We start from the raw sequence: 22,828 nt of genomic DNA on the forward strand, positions 1-22,828 counted from the left end.
ACATAATGCTTGATGAAGGGAGAGAAGAGTTAATGCTTTCCCAACTTTGCAGTAGTTAGTTTCCACCCAGAAGCATGAGGTTTGATTAGCCTTATTTCAGCATATACACTGTAAGCAAAATTATTATTCTGTTATGGTAATAAAATTATCCAAACCTTTAAAACAATTTTTTATTGAAATTAATGATGGTGAAAGGTGCCAGACTGGCAACTCTGTAGATATGACATCCTCTAATTTGTGCACGGACTAGGTAGAGCATGCGTAGAAGTGGAAGCTTCTCCATCCTGCTTTCCCAGTGTGCTCAGCCCTGAACATGAGGGCCCCACCTCTAGGAGTAAGAGGGTATTCAGTTTCCTTGGGCCATTTGTTGTTCATCTTCTGTGATGAGATTGCTAACTAAAGGGCCAATTAGTGACAATTGTGGTGGTGATTTCATGATTTGACACTTGTTCACTAAAGACTTGACTCAGGCTACCATATTCATTTCATATAGGCCACCAAGTAACAATCAGATGGCAAAACCTTTTTGGACACTACAAGAAGCAACTAGAAATTAGAGCTTTCATAACTACGTTGTCATTAGATCACAGAAAGAGAGGCTACTTCTCTGTACAGTAACTGGAGTTCTTTGAAATGTGTCGTCTATGTACATATTCCACTCCTGGTAGTGCGCATGCACATGTGCATGGTTTTTTGGTCAATAGTTTCTGTTGGGGCTGTGCATGTGCCTTGAGTGTCCTTGTGCTCTGCACTGAGAGCATAAAGAATGGAGTGGCCCAGCTGCCACTCAGTTCCTTCTCTATCGCAGAATCCAAATGTCATAGGACTAGTGCTCAGTAAAATTTTTCAGACAAAACATTTTTTCCTCAAAAAAATCCCTGAAGATACTGTGTATGACCAAGTCCTTGACCTCCTATCCATGGTTGGACGAAAAATGTTTGCTCAGCCTGTCTGCCAAGATATTCTACAGACCTGGGAAGCGAACCACAGTAAGGGATATCTGAGAACAGATACAACAGTTCCAAAGTCAAACTTCCTCCTGACACAACAAAGATGATCTTGCACCTCCCTGTCTGTTTATATAGAAGATGGCAGTCACATTGTCTGTCATGATTTGAATCTGATTGTCTTTGAATATATGGAAGGAATACAGGCTCTGTGAACTGCTCTAAGCTGCAACACATATATATGCAGTTGATATTTGTCTGGAGTCCAAAGGCCTTGCACACGGCAATGATCCATGTGTGCCCTCCAGAGGGAAGCGTCTGTCACTATAGTTCTGGATGGAAGGTGTGGTGCAAACTCTAGCCTCTTTCACACACATTTGGAATCTTCCCACCACCCTAGGGACATTAGTACATTTCATGGTACTAAAGGAGGCATAGCTAAGCAATGCCTGCTCTGAATATAAACTGATTTTAGCCAAACCTGCATGCAAGGAAGGTGCCATAAATCCACGAAGATTTCATCACTTTGGTGTTTGGATTTGACTGAATCTGCGATATGACAGTGGACATGTTCTTGAATACGTCCTGAGGCAGATATGCTCTGGCTGTGATAGACTCTATAACAACTCCTGTAAATTCTATTCTTTGTATTGGTGTCAGTCTGGACTTTTCTTTGCTGATTTTTAGTTCAAACTGGATTGAGTATCTGACTGATACTATTTCTAGTACCCAGTGGTCTGGTGTAATTGAAGCCCATATATTTTGGAAGAAGTTCAGCTGATTTCTGAAAGTAAGGATGCAAAAGTCTAGATCCTAAAAAGTGGCACTGCAATTCTTGCAAACCTGTCAAAATGGTTGTTTATGAGCTGATGTAATCTGAGAGTATGGGTTACTAATGTACAAAGTCTCTTTTTCTGAAAATGCTGCCTCTTTCTGGGAGGCCCTACTCCTCTTTTGTAATAGAATGCACTTGGCACAGATCTCAGTCTTTAATAAGTAGGTGATTGTCATGGAGTCACCAGGGCAATGCTCTGGAACTACTCCCTAAGAAGCCAGTCAGGAGTCTGGGGAACACATGGACCACCTCCATCTCATAATCCTGGAAGGACATACTCCACCTCAGGAGCTTGGCATTGGCCCCTCTCATCTGGTGCAGCCATGGCAGGGTGAGTGGTTCAGATACACAGTGAAGTACCGCCCAAATACATCCAGCTGCAGCCTTTTAAGAGCCCACTCCATGGTCAGGCATTCCTTCTCTATGGCTGAATAACCCTGCTCCCGGGGCAGCAGCTTCCTGCTCAGGTACTTGATGGGGTTTCTCTCCCCCTTTGCACTGGCCTGCCTCTGCACCGCACCCTACCCTATGTCTGGTGCATTGGTAAACACCACTTGTGAAAGTCTGGATTTCCCAGCACCGGGCCCTTGACCAGATCCTCCTTCAGCATGCAGAGAGACCTCTGGCACTGCCCAGTCCAGACCAGCTTGTCTGGCTTACCCTTCTTGCATAGCTCAGTGATAGGAGTTGACACAGAACTAAAGTGGGGCACAAACCTGTGGTAGTGCCCCACCGTCCGAATAAAGGCCTGGGCCTGTTTCTTAGTCTGGGGATCAGGCCAGTCTCTGATCGCCCCCACCTTGGCTGGCTCTGGCTTTAGGCAGCTGCTCCCCACCTTGTGGCCCAGGTACGACACCTCTGCCTTCCCCACCTTGCATGTCCCAGCTTTTACAGTCAGGCCTGCATCCTGGAGGTGACTCAGCCCCCTCTTCACCTAGGACACATGGTCCTCCCAGGTCTGGATAATGGCACAAATATCATCAATGTACGCTAAGGTAAAATTCTCCATCCCCCTCAGTAACTGATCCACCTGGCGCTGGTAGGTGACCGGCACCTCCTTGAACCCGAAAGGTAGGACCAGAGACTTGTACAGCCCCAAAGGGGTGACAAAAGCAGGTTTCAACCTGGCATCTGGATCCAAAGGCATCTGCCAGTAGCCTTTGGTGACATCCCTGGTCATGGGGTACCCAGTCCCCACAAACTTGTCTAGGATCTCAACAGGCCTAGGTATGGGCAGGCACAAGACATGGGTGATGGCACTGAGATTCTGATAGGCCACACAGAATCAGATTGACCCATCTTTTCTGGGGACCAGCACCACGGGAGGGGCCCCCGGAGCTGGTATATGGCTGGATCACCCCTAAAGTCAGTATGTCTCTGACCTCTCCCTCCAGGGCCTGGGCTGTGTTCCCAGTTACTCTGAATGGGGAACACCTGATGGGAGGGCCAGCTCCTGTCTCCGACCAGTGGACAGCTCGGTTAGTGAGCCCAGGCTGGTTGGAAAACAGCTTTTGGTACGAATACAGCATCTCTCTGATCTCTGCCTGCTGGGCAGGGGTTAGCTGGTCAGAGAGGGGAATTGATTCCAGCCAGGGGCCAGTTCCTGTCTCAGGGAAGAGACCCACCAGGGATCTTCCCCCTTCTCCCACTGGCCACACACAGCTAGTACTAGCCTCTCCCTGTCACAGTATGAATCCATCATGTTGACCTGGTCCCCTCAGTGGCTGTGAGCCCGGTTGGGTGGTTCCACCACATTGTTCTCCTCATTCAGCTGCTTGATGACTCTGAAGGGCCCATCCCAGGCAGCTTATTCTTCCTCACTGGGGTGAGAACCCTCACCTGGTCGCCAGTGCCATAGGCTGAACAGTCGTACCAGATCTTCTGACTCCCTTGGGCCCTGGCTAGGTTCTCTCTGGCCAGACCCATGAGCTCAGCGAGCTTTTCCCAAAAAGTCAGTACATACTCCACCACTGATTCTCCAGTGGGGGAGGCCTTCCCCTCCCATTCGTCCCTCACCAAGTCCAGGGCCACCTTCTGAAAAGGCTCCTCTATGACGGGCAGGTGTCTCAAGGCTGCTTTACCCTTGTCCCTGGCCTTTTGCGCCCTGGCTGGCAGCTGTCCCGCCCAGGCTGTGGTTCCCTACACTCAGCTGTGGTCTCTGATCCTCCTGGGCTCAGCTTTGCCCCTGGTGTGCCAGTAAGGGCAGGCAGCGAGCCCACTGCTTTGCTCACAGAATCAGAGCCACCGTGAGCCACCTCCCCCATGTGCAGGAGTGTGGGAAGTATCTGTCCCACTCAGCTCCAGGGCTCTGGTTATAGACAGGCATATATTCTGAGTTTAACAGATCCTCCCCGCTGCCAGCCAGGTCATTTGCATTTTCACTGACCGCTTCAGTCTCAGCCGGTTGGTTCCCTGGATTCAAATTCAAATCCTCGGCTGTTACAGGAGCAGGGCCTGGATCCTGTCCCAAAGAGACACAGTCATCCCCCAACAGGAGGTCACAGCCAATATCTTGGAGAACCCCAACTACCAGCCAGCCCAACCCCTCCTGTGTCTGTGTAACGCCGATAGACCCCGGTCGTCAGCAGGCAGGATCAAACCGGGGATCTCTGGAGCTTAGTGCATGAGCCTCTACTTCACGAGCTAAAAGCCACCTGGCTGTTAGCTAAGGCTGTAGAGCAGACTCATTTTATCTTTCTCTCTAAGTGGTCTCGGTGCCACTAGATGGGACAGAGCACCACACCCAGAAGGTGTGTGGGTTACATCTGCACAGGGATCTGGGCCATAGGCAGGACGAGAGGCTTCATCCCTGGGACCTTCACTCAGGTCACACAGCCCCTCAGCATCTGGTGAGGTTGTACCACCCGGGGCCTGACAACAGTTCTCTCTGTCCCAGGGTCTCACCACCCCAGGAATGTCTCCCCATTGACCACCATCTTCTGCTCCCACTGGGGGGTCCAAGGGGCCTGAGCCTAGGAGAGTCTACGCAGACATATGTGCTGGGGCCAGGAGTGAGAGCCAGTCTGCCACCCCGCCTATCTGGCTAAACAGCTTTATGACCTTGGGACCCAGGAAGGGGACTAGACACCAGAGTCTTTCTGCAGGGCCAGCCTGGTTCCAATTGCCAGCCTTCCCAAGGGCCATGAGACAGGCATCTATATCTCACCCCTCCTTAACCTGGGACAGCAATTTAGTGTCGAGGTTCCCTGCGGAACTGGCATGCCGGGGTCCATCCTTACTCTCCCCTGGGCGGGTCCTTCTGCCTCTCAGCTCAGCCATCGCCAGTCATGCTGCCTCTGTCTCTCCTGCTGTTCTGCTTCATGCCTTCCCTGTCTTTCACGGTCCTCTGACTCCTTCGATCTCAGCTCCAATTCCATCCATCTCAGATCCACCAAAGGGGAACCCGGTGAAGACCCCCCCCTGCTGGTTGGGGACATGGGTCTCTGGGACACCCGGCTGCTCCCAGCGTCTCTTGCGACCCCAGCTGAGTCAGGAGCTGATGCGGGCCCTGGGGCTGCCTGGCTGCTCCCAGCCTCTCTTGTGGCCCCAGCTGGGTCAGGAACTGGCTCCTCTTCCAACTGAGCAATCAGCTGTGCTTTAGTGAACTTTCCAATGTGCAGCCCTCTCTCTCTGCGCAGCTCTACAATGTCCTTCTTAAGAGTCGGTTATAGGCCATCTCCATGCTGTTCCCTAGTGGTCATGGACTCACAGGCCTGTGCTCTCTCAGCTCCCCAAGATTCCCAGGAGGAACCCCTTCAGTGCGAGAGCCCTTCTCGGTGGTCCACTCTCTCTCGGGGTTAAGCCATAGGCTCCTCCATCTCCTGGAACTGCACCTCTCAGAACTTCAGCACGTCCGTCTCTCGCTAATCCCCCTTCATTTTACTGCTCCCCAGTCACTTACTGCAGGATGCTCTGTCCATGGGGTGCAGTTTATCCCACCGCTACCACCAGTTGTCACGGAGCCACCAAGGCAATGCTCTGGAACTACTCCCTACAAAACCAGTCAGGACTCTGGGGGAGCATGCCTCCTCTCTCTGAGCATACTGTCTCCAGGGCAAGAAGCTTACACAGCTTTGACCTTCCTGGGTCTGACCTCGGAGCATTCAGCATCCCCTTCCACACCGTGCACTTCCTGCAGTGAGTCCGCCTGGGCGCGGCTCCTGGGGAAGCCAGAGGGCCCTGCACCCCAACTCCGCAGTCAGACGTGACTCTCAGCCAGCCGGTAAAACAGAAGGTTTATTAGTCAACAGGAACACAGCGTGGGACAGAACTTGTTAGCACAGAAATCAGTGACTTTCAGCCAAGTCCATCTTGCGGGGAGGAGAGCCCAGGGCCAGGGCTCTGGTCCTCCCCCTGTGCCCCAAGCCAGCCGAGACTGACTCATTTCCAGGTGCCTGGCCCATGTCCTGCCTGTTGCTCCTCCTCCAGCCTTTGTCTCGCTTCCCGGGCCAAGAATCACCTGGTCACATCCCCCTCCTGGGTCTGAGGTTACGAAGGGGTGGCCATAGCTTCCATGCAGGCAGCTGGAGCAACCCCCGCAAAAGTCACAAACCCTTATACCCAAAGGAGTTCTTGTAGCACCTTAGAGACTAACAAATTTATTTGAGCACAAGCTTTCGTGAGCTACAGCTCACTTCATCGGATGCATTCATGCAAAAACAGTAAGACTCACATACAACATAACAAGGGAAAATCCCTGCTATGTCACAGCGATTTTAAGGGCAGATGTGTGTATACCCCAAGAAATCGCAGCATAACACAAGAATCCTTCAAAGAATGAAGGGCATCACCAGTTTTTAAGCTAAACAGATCTGGGAATTGAAAAGGGATGTCCATGACTGAACTACAAATAGAAAATGGAATTTGGAAGCTAGGATGCCCTTCTCATGAACAGCAATATGGCCACAGGTCTAGAAGCAGTGTTGATCACATCGAGTGCCACTCAGACAGACATTCTCACAACTAGTTGTCCTTCTGAAAATAAAGCTGAAAACTCCTCCCTATTATCTGGAGGTAGCTTGTCAACAAAAGAAGAAAACTTGTAATAGTTCATAAAATCATAATGGATCAACAGAGATGGGTAGTTTGAGATCCTACACTGAAGTTTTGCTGAGGAATAGTATTTCTGACTAAATAAATCAAGATGATTTGGTTTGCGTTCTCTTTGAGTTATTCTGTGTTGTTGTTTCAGTTCTCATTAGCTGAAACATATACTAAAAAGCCAGTTATCTGCTCCTGCAGATGGGGCATTGTTATTACTTGTCCACCTTCTTTGATGTGGGGACAGCTATTCTGGATGTGTGCCATAAATTCCTGGCAGGATCCATGAGAGCTTCATTAATCGGGAGTGCTATCTACCCCTGGCATGGTCGAATGAAGTATATTGACAAATTTATGTAAGAATTCTTCAGCCTCCTCCAGGGAAACCTGTAATGGCTCAACCACTCTTCTGATCAAAGTTTGATATTTTAAAAAATCATCTGGGTGAAATGAGGCAGAGGGAATCACAGCCTGATCTGGGAATGAGGATGATATAGCTGTTGTTCCAACCGTGTCTCCAGCTTGAGGAAGGTCCTCTTTTGAAACTTCTCCAGAATGAATAGGCTCTTGTGAAACCAATTGAGAAAGTGCAGGTTGAGATCACAGAATCATAGAATATCAGGGTTGGAATGGACCTCAGGAGGTCATGTAGTCCAACCCCCTGCTCAAAGGAGGACCAACCCCAACTAAATCATCCCAGCCAGGGCTTTGTCAAGCCGGGCCTTCTTTTGGCCCAACCCCCTAATCTGTCTAGGTCCCTCTGTATCTTATCCCTATCCTCCAGCGCATCTACCACTCCTCCCAGTTTGGTGTCATCTGCAAACTTGCTAAGGATGCAATCCACGCCGCCCTCCAGATCATTAATAAAAGAAAAGGAGTACTTGTGGCACCTTAGAGACTAACCAATTTATTTGAGCATAAGCTTTCGTGAGCTACAGCTCACTTCATCGGATGCATACTGTGGAAAGTACAGAAGACGTTTTTATACACACAAACCATAAAAACGTCTTCTGTACTTTCCACAGTATGCATCCGATGAAGTGAGCTGTAGCTCACGAAAGCTTATGCTCAAATAAATTGGTTAGTCTCTAAGGTGCCACAAGTACTCCTTTTCTTTTTGCAAATACAGACTAACACGGCTGTTACTCTGAAACAGATCATTAATGAAGATATTGAACAAAACCAGCCCCAGGACCGACTCTTGGGGCACTCCGCTTGACACTGGCTGCCAACTAGACATGGAGCCATTGATCACTACCCGTTGAGCCCGACAATCTAGCCAGCTTTCTATCCACCTTGTAGTCCATTCATCCAGCCCATACTTCTTTAACTTGCTGGCAAGAATACTGTGGGAGACCGTATCAAAAGCTTTGCTAAAGTCAAGGAATAACACATCCACTGATTTCTCCTCATCCACAGAGCCAGTTATCTCATCATAGAAGGCATGAGTTGCCCTTGGTGAATCCATGTGGCAGCTTCAGTTTGAGAATAACGCGAGAAATGAGTGGGATTGGAGGGAAGGAATACATCAGTTCCAATCCCCAATTTGGATGGAAGGTGTTGTTTAAGGAACCTGGACTGCGACCCACTCAAGAGCAAAATTGATGGCAATTCTTGTTGTTTGTTGCAAACAGGTTGATAGTTGGAATGCCTCATTCTCTGAAGATGGTTCACAGCACACCGCTCTTCAGAGACCACTAGTGATTCTGGGAGAAATTCCTGCTGCGGTGTAGGCCTGGCTTGACACAAGTAATTTGCTTCATTTCTTAGTGGACAAGTAACTTGCCTCATTTCTTGGGAAGGTGAATGGAAAGTTAAGTTGTAAATAGGGGCTTGAAAAATAGTATGCTCAAGTCAGGATGCCTGTGCTATCTAAGATAAGCAGCAACAGCCTGATGCTAGGGACTATGGACAAGATAAGCCTGAATGGTAAAGATCAGGTTCGACATGACCAGTACACGGACAGAGCATGCTGTACAGAGATTGGTTCCTGCAAAGTAACCAAGCCAATCCAAAAATGTGTGATTTAATGTACAGCAAATGCAATGCAATGTGTAAATATACATAAAGGAAGAGGCCTGTGTAACTTCAGATGTGTTATATGCGCTATATCCTACGCTTGAGTCTGATCAACTCAGATAGCTTTGCTGTATGCCAAATAAAGGAACCCGAATGATGAAATCAAGAGTCAAACTGAGTGTTTTGGATCCCAGAGAACTGGACGAAATGGTCTTCCAGAACTGGACAAGGTGTTCTGGATAAGCTGAGTGAAAAGGTCTCAGAGGGAATCCCAACATGAGATGATCAACCAAGTGATTCTGGACCCCCAGTAAGTGAGCAGCTGGTGGAATTCTGTTCTTCTTGATACAAAACTGCCAAGACTGCCTCCTGTCAAAGCTGGTTGGAGCAGGATCCTCCCTGTTTGTTCACATTGCAGGGGTGTTGGTGAGTATATGCAATGCCATAGCCTTGATCTGCACCTGAAAAGCCTGCACACATTGTAAATGGCTCAAAGCTCCAGGACATTGTTATGAAGGCAAGCCTCTTGTTCTCACAAACCTTGAATTTTCAGTGTCCTCAGATGCGCTCCCCAACCTCCTGTGGAAGCATCAGTAACTGATCAGTGGAGGACGGGCAAAGGGAACCCCTTCGCAGACATAGATCTGATCCATCCACCACTCCAGGCCATTCAATTTGGGATATACCAACTTCAACCAGCCCTGAAGAGAACGAAGGTGCAATCTCACATACTGGACTACATAAGTGCATGCGGCCATATGACCTAGCAACTTCAGGCATACACAGATTGTAGTTGAAGGGTGAGAGTGAAGAGACAGACACAGGCGACGAACTGCTTGAAATCATTCATTCAGCAAAAATGCCCTCAAACTTGTAGAGCCTAGCAGGGCTCTATGAATTTGATTTTTTGTGATGGTACTAAAGTTGACATCCATTGTTTAAAATCAGACCCAGACTACAGAAGAGAACTGGATACGACAAAGGACTTGCCCCTTAGTAACCAATTGTCCAGGAAAGGAAAGACATATTCCTCTATGCCTGAGATATGCTGCTACTACAGTCATGCACTTGGTAAAAATACATGGAGCTGATGACAGGTCAAAGGGGAGCACTGTGTATTGGTAATGCTGACCTGAGACTACAAATCTCAGATACTTCCTGCGGCTTGGGAAAATTGTCACAAGGAAGTAGGTGTCCTGAAGACTGATAGCAGCAAACCAGTTGTCCTGATTCAAAGCGAGGAGAATGTTAGCTAGAGTAACTATGTGGAATCTCATGTATTTGATGTTCTTGTTGAGACCTCAAAGGTCAAGAATAGGTCTCATCCCTCTCTTGGACTTGGGGATCAGGAAATACCATGAGTAGAATCCCTTTCCTCAGGGGCGGTGTGTTTCCATTGGGGGAGACTAGCCCTCAGTCTCTCCCCTTCTGCCCGAGGCCCTGCCTCTTTCACTCCCCTCCCCTGCCAGAGCCCAGAGCACGCCACCATGGCTGCCATTCCTCCAGCCCCGGGCTGCCCCAGTGCCCCCAGCCCCAGAGTGCTGGGCAGCAGGGCCAGATTTCTAATTAGGCCTAGGGTTGCTCTCTGTGACCAGTCCACATGGTGCTGAGGACACAGAAGAAAAACTCTTGGCATCTGAATGCTCTTGAATTATTGGAGAGCCAGGAACAGAGAGGAAGAGCAAATCCAAAGATATACTGGAATTGAAAAAGGTTCAGAAAAGGACAACAAAAATGATTAGGGGTATGGAACGGCTTCTGTATGAAGAGAGATTAATAAGACTGGGACTTTTCAGCTTGGAAAAGAGATAGTTAAGGAGAGATATGATTGAGGTCTATAAAATTATGACTGGTGTAGAGAAAGTAGATAAGGAAGTGTTGTTTACTACTTCTCATAACACAAGAACTAGGGGTCACCAAATGAAATTAATAGGCAGCAGGTTTAAAACAAATGAAAGGAAGTATTTCCTCACACAACGCACAGTCAACCTGTGGAACTCCTTGCCAGAGGATGTTGTGAAGGCCAAGACCATAACAGGGTTCAAAAAAGAACTAGATAAATTCATGGAGGATAGGTCCATCCATAGGCGCCAACTCTATGGGTGCTGCAGCGCTGGAGCACCCATGGGGAAAAATTAGCAGGTGCTCCGCACCCACCACGCACAAGCTCCCTCCGCCCCCACCCTCTCCTCACTTCCTCCTTCCCCGAGCGTGCCATGTCCCCGCTCCTCCCCCTCCCAGCGCTTCCCACCCGCTGCCTAACAGCTGTTTGGCAGCACTTAGGACTTTCCGGGAGGGAGTGGGAGGAGTGGGGATGCAACACGCTTGGGGGCAGGGGTGGGAACTTGGGGGAAGGGGTGGAATTGGGGCGGGCTGAGGGTGGTACAGGGGTGGGCGGGACGGGGTGTCAAGTACCTACGGGGCAGAGGGGAAGTCAGCGCCTATGGGTCCATCAATGGCTATTAGCCAGGATGGGCAGGAATGGTGTCCCTACTCTCTGTTTGCCAGAAGCTGGGAATGAGCAACAGGGGATGGATCACTTGATCATTACCTGTTCTGTTCATTCCCTCTGGGGCACCTGGCACTGGCCACTGTCAGAAGACAGGATATTGGGCTAGATAAACATTTGGTCTGACCCAGTAGGGCCGTTCTTATGTTCCAGTGCTGCCTAGTACAGCATTTGCATAAAAACAGTCAGTGCTGATGACAATGTCATTGGTACCAAACTCAACAGGTGTCCCACATATGGTAGCAGAGTTGATGGTACAGTGTCCAACTGATCTCATCTTGATACCAAAAAGTGGTTAGATGGCCCAGGTTTTTCCTGCATACCTGAGAAATCACGGTGCTGATCTTTGCCCCTCTTAGAAGAAGAGGAGTAATTTCTCTAAGCCCTGGAATGGCTCCTGTCCATCTTATGAAACCTTTTCCTTGGAGGACTAGGGGAGGAAGGAGAACAATTTCTCTTCCTCCTAGGAGAGATATCAGACTTTGGACCTGGAACAATATCTTGTGTTAGCTCCAAAGGTCTCTGTGGGACTGGATGATCTGTGGAGATCCACAATGATGAGTAGTGTCCATGTGGGACTTTAATGCATGGCAAGTGAGTTTGCCACACCCTGACCTGCCAAACACTAATGTCCAAGGTAGAAAAGCCCTTAGGTAAAGTAAATAATCTCTTACTTTCATTGATAACTTTTTATACCTTCTTCCAGGTTCCTGATGAACAAATTATCAATTTCATTCCCTTAAACTCATAAATTGGTAGATATAAGCAGGTCTAAGGGAGTCTGATGTCTGTTCTACACTAAAAATTATGTAGACCTAAGCCGCCTTGCGTTGACTTAGTTGTGCATGTTTCTACACTTAAATTTGTCCCCAGCTGATCTAAACACCCCGTTACAGTGACACAGTAACACCACCTCCCCAAGCAGCATTGGGCCATGGTTGATGCAGTGCAAGTGTAGACACTGTGTTACCTATGTTGACCCTAACAGTCCTCCAGCAGCTGTCCCACAATGCCCGACACTGACTGCTCTGCTCACAATTGTGAACTCCACTGCCCATGGGTCATGCAGACCGGAAGAACCCTCCCAATTTAAAACCCCAAGAATTTTTTAAATATTTTTTCCTAATTGTCCAGCTTGGTGAACACACCTAGCAACTCTCCACTGTTGTGTGCAACTGCCCCGTCAACCATGCTGGCTACATACTGAAGATGTGCTCCAGCCTGGAGTAGACAGGAGATTTTGGATCTCTTGGGTGTGTGGGCAGAACAGACTGTGCAGGCACAGCTACAAACCAGCCATAGACATGTGGACATCTATGAGCAGTTTGCACTGGGGATGCAGGAGAAAGGGTAAGATGGGGATCAGCAGCAGCGCAGTGTGAAATCCAGGGAGGCCAACAGTGGATCCGGTGTCAAGCCACAGGCTTGCTGCTTTTACAAAGAGCTACATGCCATACTTGGCAGAGACACCACCACCACCCTACACACCACTGTGGATACCTCCGAGGACAAGAAGGAATAGGAGTATGTAAAACATGTAACCAGGGAGTCTAGACAGGACCTGTTTGAGACTCTACTGCAGTCCAGTCAGGCCTGGCAGTTGATCGGGGTGAGCCCAATGCAGGGGGAGGAACCTTGGGTAAGTGTGTAAATGTATTTCCCATTACAATGATGTACTGGTGGGGCCTCCCAACTTCACATGACACAGCTATTGACTTCTAATTAATTTACTCATACTAGAGCAGGTAGCAGTACAACAAGAGGTAGAGTTATCTGCTTTCCATTCCCCTGTAGAGCTAGGTGGGGGGTGGAGGGGAGGAGAGGGGCACGTGGATAAGTTTGTTTATGTACTCAGGGATGTCCCTTGAATTCTCCTGAGAGATCTCAATAAAACGTTCATGGGGGTTCCCTGCAGTACTCTTCAGGAAGGTTTCTAGGAATGGCAGCCTTATTTCTTCCCCTGCAGTAGGATGTTTTCCCATGCCAGGTGTTGATAACTTCATCAGGCACTATTGCAGTAAACAGATTAGCAGCATTCAGGCCCATGCAGCTTCAGGACGCTAGTAGCAGCTGTGCTCTCTGTGCCTCTCTCACTCTCAGGAAGAGATATCAGCTAAAATCAGCACTGTCTCTAGAACATGGTGCTAGTATGCAGTGCCATTTCCCTATACTCATAGTTTCATGCAAGTGGGAAATTTCTTTCTAATTTCCCTTGCTCCTGACAGGCCATACTCACCATGGCTGGTGGTGTGAGTAGTGCTGTGTACACTCCAAAGGAGAAGTGTCAATAAGCATGTCTTGTTTAAAACTTTAGCAGAGCAAGGGAATGGAATTCTGAATCTTAACTTTCATTTTCCATTGCAAATCTACTAACAATGGTCCCTTTGTGTTTTTTATCTGTAACTGATGCCGTTGGGGCCTTGAGAGGTTCCCCCTCCACACTTGCAGAATGCTTGAGCCAGATAAGGAGGAGAAAGAAGAGGACTCAGGATGACATGTTCAGCAAGATCCTGCAAACTAGTGCTGCATTAGACCATGAGCAGAAGGTTTGGAGGGTGAATACTGAAGATTTATGGAGAACGAAAGAGCAGACAGGAGTCACAGGAGGAAAAGGAAAGGGAGATGCACCAGGACATAATGGGGCTTCTCTGGAAGCAAACACAGATGCTGCAGACTCAACAATCCCAGGCTCATCTCCCTTTGCAGTCCATGGAGACTCCATTTTGCACCTCCCTACAACCCCCTCAACATTCCATGTAGCATCAGGAGCCACATCCTTATCCCTACTGTTCTACACCATGGGACAGTAAGGACAACCAAAGCTTCACATACACTGACCTGGGAGAGCCACAGTTGCTGTAAGTATAGCTAAAATGGACATGAATGTTCTTTCCCCTTCTTAAGCTCTGTTTCATAAATCGATTAAGTTTTTAATGTATTTGCTTTTAACATTCACAGAATTTTTTGCAACATTTTTGTTACTCAATACAATTCTATTGGTTGGAAAATAATTAATCTTTATTAGTTCCCTACATATTCTGCAGAGTGCCTAGTGATATTGAAAGCACCGACTAACTTGCTATTGTACAACGTGACATAACTCATAGGATCAGTGACAAAAACACAGTAGAATAATCATAAATGTACACCAGGCACCACAAAATTAAAAGGTGCATTGGCAGTGTTATATTTATAGATGTACACCAAGAACTACAATTCTTAATTCAAAACAGCAGGGCCAGGTAGAGCACACCTCAACGCATTACTGTGGCTTGCTATTAAACTTCTCTTTCAAAGCTTCCCTGAGCTGTATAGCTCCATATTGAGCTCTTCTTATAGCCCTTGTGTCTGGCTGTTCAAACTCAGCAGACAGCAACTCCACCTCTGCGCTCCACCCCGGCAGCAATTTCCCCCCCCCCACCTTTGCTTCACAGATATTATGCAGGACACAGCAGGCAGCTTTAACCATTGGGATATTTTTTTCACTGAGATCCAATCTTGTGAGTAAACAATGCCAGCATCCCTTAAAGCTACAAAAGCACATTCAACTGTCATTCTTCGCCTGCTGAGCTGGTAGTTAAATTGTTTCTTGGTGCTGTCAAGGTGACCAGTGTACAGCTTCATGAGCCAGGGGACCAAGGGGTAGGCTGGGTCGCCCAGGATCACTACTGGCATTTCAACATTCTCAATGGCAAGAGGAGGTTACTTACCTCTAACTGGAGGTTGTTTGAGATGTGTGGTCCCTATCTGTATTACACTGAGGGTTTATGCATGTGCACCATGCATCCGGAGCTGGAGATTTTTCAAGTAGTAGTGTCCGTTGGTCCGCACATGCACCCTTGGCTCACCTCATAGTTCATCAGAGGTGCTAAAGGGTGGGTGGACTGACCACATCTCCAGTTCTATTCCACTGCAAATCCAAGAGATCTGCAGTCAAGAGCAAGGAAGGTGGGAAGTGGAATAAAGATACGGAACACACATCTCGAAGAATCTTGAGTTACAGGTAAGTAATCTCCTCTTCTTCTTCAAGTGATGGTCCCTATTGAATTCCACTGAGGGCGATTAACAAGCAGTACCTAAGTTGGAGGAGGGTGCAAAGATGAGGGTGGAATGGTTGAGCGGAGGACAGCTGCACCAATTAAGGCATCGTTCGCTGAGTCCTGCACCAAGGCATAATGCATGGCAAAGATACATATTGAACTCCACATGGCCGCTCTACATATGTTCCAAAGCAGCACATCATGGAGAGTGGCTGTGGTTGAAGCCTGGGCTCTCGTGAAATGGGCCCTCACTCCAGGGGATGGAGGCACTCCCGACAACTGATAGCATAGTGTAATACACCCCAATGGAGATTCTGTGTGGAGACTGCCTGCCCCTTAACCCTCTTGGCTATTGTGATAAACAATCTAGGAGATTTCCTGATCAGTCGTGTCTGCTGCAAGTAGAAGGCCAAAGCCCGACAGCTGTCGAGGGAGTGAAGTTGTCATTCCTATTCCAAGGTGTGAAGCATCAGAAAGAAAGCAGGTAAGAGGACAGTTTGATTGATATGAAACTGGAATAAGACCTTTGGCAGAAACTTGGGATGTAGACGCAGGGAGACTTTATCCTTATGGAAAGTGGTGAAAGGCGGATCTGCCATCATGGCCCCAAGTTAACCTACCCTTCTTGCCAAACTGGTAGCCACAAGGAAGGTGACTTTCATGGAAAGGGACATATAGCAGGAAGCTAACAGCTCAAAGGGCTGTTTCATTAGTACCAGCAGAAATTAGGTTAAGGTCCCACTGGGGGACAATAGGTTGTACAGGTGGGAAGGTTCTGATGAGGCCCTTCCAAAACATAGCAGTCAACGGGTGTATAAATGTGGAGTGTCCTTCCATTGGAGGTGGGGTGGAGGGTGGAAGGTGCTAACTGCTGCTAGATGGTCCTTGGGAGAGTTGAGGGAGAGACCCAATGCCTTCAAGAACAAGAGATCATTCAAAAGAAGGGGAATTGCCACCTGTTCTGGGGAAAGCCCTTTCTTTTGGGCTCAGGAGGCAAAGCAGTTCCACTTGGCCCGGTCAGACTCCTTCCTGCTGCTTGAGAGGATGTCTTGCACTTCTGATAAACATGCCTGTTCTAGAGAAGATGCCCATCCAAATACCGTGCTCTGAGGTGAAGTGTCTGTGGATCAGAATGTCTAATCTTGCTGCTTTGTTGAGTCAGTAGCTTAGGGAAAGAGGAGATGGGAAGTGGAGGGTAAGCTGACATGTGGAGAAAGTTGGGAAACCAGAACTGTCTGGGTCCGAGTGGGGCAATCAGGATGACTGTTGCTCTCTCCCACCTGATCTTGTGGAGTACTCATGGTAGGAGTGGTAAAGGGGGGAAGGCGTTGATGATCTTGTCTGACCAGTGGAGAATGAATGCATCGCCTTGTGAGTGGGGACCAATACCTCTCCTGGAGCAGTACGTGCTGCACTTGTTGGCTGGGGAGGTGAAGAGGTCCCTGGTTGGAGTCCCCCATTGGTTGAAGATGTTGCTTACCTTGGTGTCATGGAATTCACACTCATGATTGGTCACGAACTGTGAGCTGAGTGACTCTGCAGTTATGTTCTGAGTCCCTGGAAGATAGGTTGCAGATAACAGGATCTTGTGGGCAATGCACCAATTCCATAGATTGACCGCCTCCACACACAAAGCAGTTGACTTCATGCCTCCTTGTTTGTTGATGTAGTAAACGGTGGTGGCATTGTCCGACATAAGAACATGATGGGAGTGAATGGATGGGAGAAATGCTTGGCATGCCTTCTTTACAGCCCTGAGTTCCAGAATGTTGATGTGCATCCTGGATTCCTGAGGGGTTCATGTTATCTCCCATGTGTGCTCCCTATCCTATGAGGGACACATCGGTGATGACTGTTTTGTCTGTGGAGGATGGGAGAAAGGGGACCCCCGAACACACTTGTTGTGGGTCCATCCACCACTGGAGGAAAAAGAGTACCTCAGGAGAAACCAACAGAATCAGGTATATGGCATGGAACACTGTTTAGTAAACTCTCTGGAGCCACATCTGGAGGTAGTGAAGGCGGAAGCGAGTGAAGGGAGTGACATATGTGCACAAGGCCACGTGGCCAAGGAGGAATAGGCAAGTCCTGGCCTGAACAGGACTGTTGACTGCTCAGTGTAGTGGTTATGTGGTCATCCCTCCCTATCAGGCTCGTAGGGAGGCCACTCTACCTTACTATGCCAAACAACAAACAGTCAATTAGTGGGCTAGGGCTCTGGCCCTCTGGTCAGGGTACAGCAGGCAATAACCTGACTGGGCAGGCAATCTGTAGCTCTGGCCCTCTGAGCAGGACAGAGTAACAGGGAGTCTTTAGCCAAAGCCTCCTCAATGGGGCAGACAGCAATGGACACAGTCTGGGGGCTCTGACCCTTGGCAGGGCAGAGCAAGGAGCAGTCTTTAGCTTCAGCTTTCAGGCAGGAGCAGACAGCAGTTACAGTCTTGGGGCCCATAGCTTCCTGGCTGGGGCAAGCCACAAACAAGGCACAGGCCTGCTGGCCTAGGGTAAGTAATCCACCTTCTCAGGGGTGGGGTTGGTGACAGGGGGGCAGGGAGAGCCAGGCTTACCGTGGACTACTCCACCGTGTCCCTGCCCCCGGCCCTAGCAGTGGTCCCACCAAGGGGTCAGTGGGAAAGTCACCAAAACATGATGACTTGTTTCCTCACAACACAATTGGACTAATGTCTGGTTCCCCTGGACTACTTCCTACTGCCCCTCCTTGGCATGGCTCCGTAGTTCATGGGTCCTCAATCTCTTCAGGGTAAACAGCAGACGGCAGTCCCAGCAACATCTCTCCACAGCCAGTCTCCTCTGGGGGCATGGCGCTGCATCGCTCGGTCACTGGGCAGGAGTTCAGCAGCAAGGCAGGGACATCTGCCTGCTTCGCTGGCTCTGGCCCAACTGAGCTGGAGGGCTTGCCTTTTATACTTCCTGTCCTGCCCCTCTGCTTCTGGCGTGAGGGGCAAGGCTGGCTTGGCTCCATCCACTGGGGGCAGGGGGCATGGGGCGATTCCTCTCCATCAGGCTCAGAGGGAGGTCACTGTGCTTCACTACACTCAGGCTACGAGTTTCTACAGAGACTGGAATCTGTCCCTTGGTTTGTATGCTCATGCTGTGACTGAGCTGATGGAGGCCCCTATAAAGTCTAGGAACCGTGTGGGGTCCAAAGTTGATTTTTGACATTGATGCTGACCCTGAGGGAGGAAAGGAGTCTGAGCAACTTGGAGGTTGAAATCCAGGCTTTTTCTCTGGTCTGTGCTACTAGGAGCCAGTTGTCGAGATAGGAGAATACAAGGACCCCATAACGCTTGAGGTAGGCTGCCATGACAGAGAAAACTTTGGTGAAGGGAGCAATGGTGAGTCCAAATGGCAGGACCCTGTATTGAAAGTGCTGAGGGCCTATTTTAAACCTCAGTAACCATCTGTGGGCCAGATGGATGTCTATGTGAAAATAAGCATCCTGTATATCAAAAGCCGTAAACCACATGCCTTCTTCTAATGACAGGATGATGGCTGTTAAGGTGACCATATGAAACGGGTTTGCAGATGAAGTGATTGAGACAATGGAGATCCAGGATTGGTCTCCACCAACCCTTCATTTTGGGTATCAGGAAGTAAGCTGAATCAAATCCTATCCCTTGATAGTCCGGAGGAACCCACTCTATGACACCTCTTTGTAGTAAGGAGTCCACCTCCAGGGCGAGGATGCTGTTATGAAGGTGGTCCCTGAAAAGGGATCAGGGAGAGGGTTGTGGATGAGGTAGCATAATAAACTCAATCATATAGCCATAGTGGATGACATTTACCACCCATTTGTCTGTTGTTATTGCACTCCAAGCTCGTAAAAAGAGTGCTAGATGACCCCCAAAGTGGGTGGGGTGGTTGTGTGGCAGCAGGCAAGATGGTTGACATCACTCTGGGGTTCCTCAGAAATACCTCTTCTCTGGGGGTTTGCATTTGGGAGGAAGAAGACTGTGAGGGTGGTCCTGGAGGATGTGATCTTTGAGTTATCTGACACTTCCTTGATGGTTCATAAGGCTGTTGATGGAAAAACTGGGAGGTTCTGTAATGCTGTGTGGGCTGCAGGTAGTAGAATTTGTTTCGGTGCCAGTGTGTAAATACCCAAGGAAGAGTAGCTCTCGAATCCTTGAAGGTATGGAGGGAATAGACCGTTTTCTGGTTGAAAAGACAGTATTCATCAAAAGGGAGGTCTTTGATGATATTTTGTACCTCCCTGGGAAAACCAGGGAGCCAAAACTGCCTCCTTATGACAATGCCTGTAGCCATTGAACATGATGAGGTTTCTGCTACATCTACTGCTGATTGGAGCAAGGGCATCACTACCAGCTTCCCCTCCTCAGTTATTGACTAGAAGTGGACCTGGTCCAGTTGTGTCAGTTTCTCAACAAGTCCTCCAATTTGCTGTAATTCAGGATATTGGATCTGGCAAATAATGCCTGATAATTCGAAATCCTGAATTGAAGGCTGGCTGAAGAGAAGATTTTGCAGCCTAAAAGGTCCAGTATCTTTCCCTTCCTGTCAGATGGGGTGGAGTATGGATACTGTTGCCTTACCTGTTCCATTGCTGCCTGGGCCACAAGTGAACTGGGAGGTGAGTGTGAGAGTCCTATGTACTCAGAGCCCTTGGCTGGTACATAGTATCTTTTTTCTGCCCCTTTGAGGTAAGCATACATGTAGCCAAGGTATGCCAAACTCTGCGAGCTGGCTCGATGATGGCATCGTTGTTTGAGAGAGCAACTGTGCTTGGCCCCGATGAGTGAAGTATATCCAGCAGCTTATGCTGAGTGTCTTGGATCTTCTCCAAGGGAATGTGAAGCTCTCTAGGCAGTCTATGCAAGAGATCCTGGAATTGGCAGTAGTCAGCAGGAGATGGGAGGGAGGGATGTTGAAGCCACTGCCACATCAGGAGAGGATGATGGGTATCTCTCCTGTTCCCGTGGTATTGTCGGAGCCAGTCTGAGTGGCTCATCTTCCATTCCTGGTTCAGAGCGTCTACTCTAAGGCACCCGAGATGGTGAAATAGGTGAAACCTCCTTGATGGAATGGATGGGTTCCGAGGGAGGGTACTGGGGCTAGGATCCCCAATAGGGCCAGCAGGATGGATCCGATGGGTGCTGAGGAGGGCCCCACGGCACAGGAAATCAGTGGCTCTGCGGCAGCTGGAAGGGAGGATACTGCCATGATGTAGAAGGCCTCTGTTGGTACTCATAGTGGCAGGAAGGGATAGACAGTCCCTGATCCTCATCTGAGTCCTCCGAAGATGAAAACTCGGAGACCTGTTCCATCAGCAGTACTGTCGGAGTGGGTGGAAGTGTGTATACTGCCAGAGTGGGGGTGAAGAGTGCTTCAGATGTGGTGTGTCTGGTGCCGTATATAGCGTCTCCCTGGAAGTAAAGGGCCCTAGAAGGCGTGGGGACCATGGCTTTTCCAGGCAAACGCTTCCTAGAGTTATAGGGCTTTTCCTGACCTCCCAAGAATCAAGGACAATTTCTCAGTCCCCGGAACCAGAGCCATGATCTCTCCTGGAACGGATGGCTCTCTGGTTCTGAGGGATGACGATGTTGACTGTGTGTGCAAATCTGCACTCAGTCCTGGTATATCCATTGATTTATGTAGCTTCTTTTTGTGTTTGTGCGCTTTAGGGTCTGCTTCATCCCCGTGACTGGAACTCATGGAAGGGGTCTCTCCCTTCTTAGCTTAGAGGAAGACTTACTGCCATGCTTATGTGTGTTCTTCTTTACCTCCCGACTAGGCCCTGGTGCGGGGTCCACAGTGGTGGTACTGCTGATGCTGGTCTTGGACTGCACCAATGATGCACGCGCACAAGCGAAATGACCACAGCATCTTCATGCCGACATATCTTGCGATGGCTAAAGTTTGTAATTTAGATATACCCTGAGTCTAATTGATCTAATTTACAGTACTTTACACATCACCTCTGATTTTGGCTTTCGCTCTCTGGTCACTAACACAGCTGCTAAGACTGAACAGGTATTGTACTTCATGGGAGCCTGATTCAGCAAGTTTCAGAGTAGCAGCCGTGTTAGTCTGTATCCGCAAAAAGAAAAGGAGTACTTGTGGCACCTTAGAGAGGAACAAATTTATTTGAGCATAAGCTTTCGGGAGCTACAGCTCACTCAGATAAATTTGTTAGTCTCTAAAGTGCCACAAGTACTCCTTTTCTTGATTCAGCAAGGTAATTATGCATGTGCATTGACTTTACTGGGACTACTTGAATTCTCAAGTTAGGCACATGCTTAAATACCTTGCTGATTCAGGGCCAGAGTTCACTATTCCAGCTGTGTAGTGGAAGCAGAATGCTACCAGATGTATACATATTGATATCCTTGAGATGCCTTTCCTGATTGATCTGTACAGATGTTCTGAAAATGTTTACACCAACAACCAGTGCAGACTGGGTTAAATCCTAATCCCACTGACATCAGTGGGAGTAGGATTTAGTCTAGTCTGCATTGGTCATTGGCAGGGCTGTCTTTAGGCATAAGTAGCATACACAGCTGTGTAGGGCACCTGAAAATTGGGTCTTAGTGTCCACTCTCCCGGCTCTGCCTATCCCTGTTCTGACCCTTCCTGCAGGCTCCCACAGCTAGCTGCTGCAGCCTGGTGACTCTTACTCCGGAGGGGATCTACTAACTTAAAATTGAAAAAGCCTTCCAGCCTGCCAGACCTATTAGCACAACATTGAAATTGTTAAAGAGCCATTCAAGTGGTAATGAAGTCATTTCACAGGCATTTGCCAACCCCCAGGTATATACTGTCAGTTTCTGAATTTACTGCCAAAAACAGTTGTGCATTACTGTAATATTTACTCAGAACTGTTAGTCTACAGGACCTTAGTTTAAAATTTGCTTTAAAAATATTTCATTCGTGAGTTAGTGAAGATTACAAAATCACATCTCTAAAAAATCCTTGCATAGATTTTTAGATGCACAATCGTCTTTAGCCTTAAATGCTTGGATCTTCAGACATATAGTTTTTTAAATAAATCCTTCAAAAGACCACCCTTTCCTAAAATACACATTTTAATTTTAATTACTATAGTAAAAAAAAATTTGCTTCCAAAGTCTTCCTGTCCTTTCTGTTCATCCCTTTCTCCCTTCATCCCCCTGTTGAAGAGAGCCCTTAAAGGGACAACAGCCCTTTCCTGCCAGATAGCTGGACACAGAGTTTCCCTTTCTTTACTTCTGACTATCTGATGAACTAGTTTTAAGAGAACGCTCCAGCAAAATCAGTACCTAGTAAGATATAAAATCCTTTGTTATACCTAAAATCTTTGGATACATCTTTTTTTAAAGTTGAGGTTTAAAGGTGAAATTTCATAAACATGTCTTTTGTTATGGAGCTCACACAAAGTAAATTAGTGTTCCCTTTTTCTAAAAGCAATGAACATTGTTAT

The 22,828-nt window shown here is 48.2% G+C and overlaps 1 protein-coding gene across 1 annotated transcript in view; it reads right to left on the minus strand.

Moving 5' to 3' along the window:
* The window catches only part of SPAG17 (sperm associated antigen 17), a 292,210-nt gene that overhangs the window by 123,590 nt on the left and 145,792 nt on the right, over positions 1-22,828 (minus strand). The gene's annotated exons all lie outside the window — the stretch shown is intronic.

The sequence above is a fragment of the Natator depressus genome, chromosome 1, assembly GCF_965152275.1.
Source record: "Natator depressus isolate rNatDep1 chromosome 1, rNatDep2.hap1, whole genome shotgun sequence".
Lineage (NCBI taxonomy): Eukaryota > Metazoa > Chordata > Testudines > Cheloniidae > Natator > Natator depressus.